The sequence below is a fragment of the Bidens hawaiensis genome, unplaced genomic scaffold (assembly GCF_021521415.1).
Source record: "Bidens hawaiensis isolate Kalapana, Puna unplaced genomic scaffold, B.hawaiensis_p1.1 tig00035858_1, whole genome shotgun sequence".
NCBI classification, from domain to species: Eukaryota; Viridiplantae; Streptophyta; class Magnoliopsida; order Asterales; family Asteraceae; genus Bidens; species Bidens hawaiensis.
In genome coordinates this window covers 29,030-33,176 of record NW_027505384.1, presented here as the reverse complement: position 1 = coordinate 33,176, position 4,147 = coordinate 29,030, and positions in this window count along the sequence as shown.

Genomic DNA, 4,147 nt, shown 5'->3' with positions numbered 1-4,147 from the left:
ATCATTGAATTGTAAACAAAAGTAGGCAAGCTGGAAAGTGAGTGTTTTAGAAAACAAAGTATCATCAATGAGTATGAGGCAAGTGAGATGATCAGTGATGAAAAGATTAAAATCCTTGAAGATGATTGCATGATCATTTACAGAACTCAAACCAGATACACCACTGAGATTGATGGATTAAAGAAGATGTTAGTTAAAGAAAAGGTGCAAAACACAAGACTGAAGGTTGAAACTGAATTTCTGAAGAATTTGGTCTCAACAGGCAACATATGTGATATACTGAACCAGGTGAAGGAACAAGACAAATACAAAACAGTTCCACCTCCATTCAACAACAACTTCATGCCAAAAGTTGACAAAGAGAAAAGAGATGCATACTTGCAACAATTCAAAGATGTCTTTCAAGACAAGGAAGAATTTGTTGATTTGTACAAAAAGGTAGAAGTGAATGAAGAAGGAGAGTTTGTGATTAAGAAAGAAGTAAAAGAGGATAAGTCAATTGGAGTTCAAGTCTCTGAGGATGACTTTGATTCAGTTGAGTTGGATCAAGATGATTTGAGTGATTTGAGTGATCAAATTACTGAAAAGGAAATCAAAGCTGCTGAAAGAGGTAGAAAATATAAGAAACCTGAATCTGTTGTTAAACTTCCAAAGTATCCACCAGTCTCACCAAGATTGAAGAAATAGAATGATAAAATGAAAAGAGAACATGTTTCTTTTGATATTTGTGAAAGGAGGAAGATAAACTACAATGCAGTCAAACCACCAAGCCAGGATGTATTGAGTAAGATAAAGCAGAACAACAAGAAGAAGATGGTGACTGAAAATGTTGATACAGAAAATTTTATCCCAGTTTATCCAATTTTTTCTAGTCATGAGGTGTTAGATGTTGGAGAAGTGGAAACTATGGAAGAGTATGAGAAAAGACAGTCAAGGGTTAGAGAAAGCAGTGATGAAGAACCTATGATTATGGAGAAAATTGTGTTTGCCAAAAGCAAATTTGAAAGACAAGACATCAAGATTGAGGAATTTGTTCATTTTTCAATTGATTTTGACGGTTTAAAGAATAAGAAGACTCTAGGAGTCAAGACACCGAAGCCAAGTGAAATATACAAGAAACCAAAAGAACATGAAATATTCAAGGGCAAGGTTTGGTGCAAAAAGTGTGATGAATATGGTCACCACACAGATTCATGTAATGAAAGATTCAAATTCAAACCATTCCATTTACCAGATGGAACAAAGTATGGCCAAGACTTTGCACTGTATAAACAGAAGTATGATGAATATCTGGGAAAAGGAAGGGTGTGTGGAAAAGAAACCATGAACAGAGAAGATAAGAAATCTGAAAAGGAGACAAGGATTGAAAAGAGAGTGGCTGAACTAGCAAGAAGAAGTAAATCTCCTAAGAAGCATGAGAAATTGACCAAAAAAAACTATCAGTCTTTGAGAATCAAACAAGATACTCAATCAGACATATCTGATGGCTCTCAAGGATCATCAAGCAGTGAGAGGACAAGAAGAAAAGAGGCACATTCTAGAAATAAACCAACAGAACTCACTGGTGATGAGAAGTTTCTATTAAGAAATGGATATGAACCACAAGGTTTCCTTTGGAAACCTAAGAATGAAAGTAAGGTTGGGCAAGTTGCTGATGTGAGAGACTACTCTGAGAAGAAGGACTATTTGATAAAGGAGTATGCCACTGACTCAGCTGAATACCAGTGTCCAACCTCACTTGTTAAAACTCCAAGAGAGTGTGGTTATGAAACTGATCATTCAGACAACTTAGAATTGACTCATGAAGATCCTAAACCAACAACACTCAGTTCCCAAGCTTTGTCTGAAACTGAAACTAAATCTGATGAGCTACAAGTTGATAAGGCTTGCACTTCATCACTCAACTAATCAAATTTTCTTTGTATGTGCAGGAACAGTCCACTCCTGTAAATGACATATGGTATATGGATAGTGGTTGCTCTAGGCACATGACTTGTGACAAGAGATCTCTTGTCAATTATGAAGAAAAGTATGAAGGTCTAGTAGCTTTTGGGAGTGATGAGAATGGTGGAAAGATTGTTGGAAAAGGAATCTTAACAAATGGGAAAGTCTCATTTGATAATGTATTTCATGTTGAAGGTCTTCAGTACAATCTGCTAAGTATATCACAAATGTGTGATAAGGGTTACAAAGTCAGTTTTGATGATTCACGTTGTTTCATTTTAAAACCTGAGTTTGTAATTCCACCTGAAATGATTATGATGATGGCAACAAGAAATGGTAACTTGTATGAATTGAATATGAAAGAAGCTGTTTCAAGAGGAGGTGCATGTTTTGTTTCCAAAGCCACTGAAAATGAGTCAAAATTGTGGCATAGGAAACTGTGTCATGTGAACTTAAAGAACATGAATAGACTTGTCAAAGGTGAGCATGTCATAGGCTTACCTACAAGAGAATTCAAGTTGGAAGATCATTGTGATTCATGTCAAAAGGGAAAGCAACACAAATCTACTCATAAGCTAAAGCTCATCAACTCAATTGATCAAGTACTTGAATTACTTCACATGGATCTCTTCGTTCCAGTGAGTGTACCAAGTATTGGGAAGAAAAGATATTGTCTGGTGATCATTGATGACTATTCAAGATACACTTGGGTTTATTTCCTTAGTGCAAAGGATGAGACTGCAGAGTTGATTAAAGGTTGTGTAACAATGATTGATAACAAGTTGAATAAGACAGTCAAGATGATGAGAAGTGACAATGGCACTGAGTTCAAGAATGGAGTTATGCAAGAATTCTGTGAAGCAAAAGGAATACAACAACAATTCTCAACTCCTAGAACTCCTGAACAAAATGGTGTTGAAAAAAAGAAGAAACATAACACTTATTGAAGCTGCAGGAACCATGTTAGCAGATGCTAATCTGAGGCTGTCACTTTTTGGGCTGAAGCTATAAATACAGCCTGCTATGTTCAGAACAGGGTACTTGTCAACAAAAGGCTTAATAAAACTCCATATGAAATATTTCACAACAGAAAGCCTTACATTAAGTTTTTCAAGCCCTTTGGATGCAAATGTTTTCTACTGAACACAAGAGACTATTTGAACAAGTTTCAAACAAAGTCCTTGGATTGTTTCTTTATGGGATATTCTACACACTCAAAAGCCAAAAGAGTCTATGTAAAAGATCACTTGAGTGTTATAGAATCATCTGACATCATTTTTAATGAGAATCAATTCAATACAGTTAATGGTGCAGCATGGCTGTTTGATCATGAGAAGCTAATCGGTCTTTCAAGATTTATCCTGAAGACTTTGATGAATCTTTCTACAAGACCAGTGAATTTGAAGAGAAAAAGAAGAAGTCATTGGACTTGGAAAAATTATGGAAGAAGGTTGCTGAAAAGGAAAAGGAATATACTTTTGTGAAGAACTCCTCATGTGATATTGGTGAACCTAATCAAGAAAACAATCACAATGTTGAACATGATCATAATGAGAACAATCAAGACAATAAAGATGTACATGATAATCAAGTTCAGAATGAGGGTGACACAAGCAACCAAGCAAGTGGAGAAGAAGCTGCATCTACAGCAAGATTTCAAGATCTATTTCAAAGATTGAACTTAGAAAATAATGGTGCATCTACTTCAAGACAACATAATGATGAAGCACCAGAATTTCATGATGCAGAGACTGATTTGATCATTGAAGTACCAGAACTCAATGAAACAAATCTTGACACAACTGTGTCTACAGATATGATTGTTCAAACTCCTTATGTGGAAAAGAATCATCCATATGAAAACATCATTGGTGATTTGCATGAAAGAGTTACAAGAAGTCATTCTGAAATTGCAAAAATTTGTCTTTACTCTTGTTTTCTATCCCAAATAGAACCAAAGAACATAGCTCAAGCATTAAAAGATAATAGTTGGGTGGAAGCAATGCAAGAGGAATTGGCACAATTTAGAAATCTGCATGTGTGGGATCTTGTTGGTAAGCCATTTGACAGATATGCAATTGGAACCAAATGGGTGTTCAGAAACAAAAGGTATGAAAGGGGTTTAGTGATTAAGAATAAAGCTAGACTTGTAGCACTGGGATGTCTTCAAGAAGAAGGAATAGACTTTGAGGAAGTCTTTGCA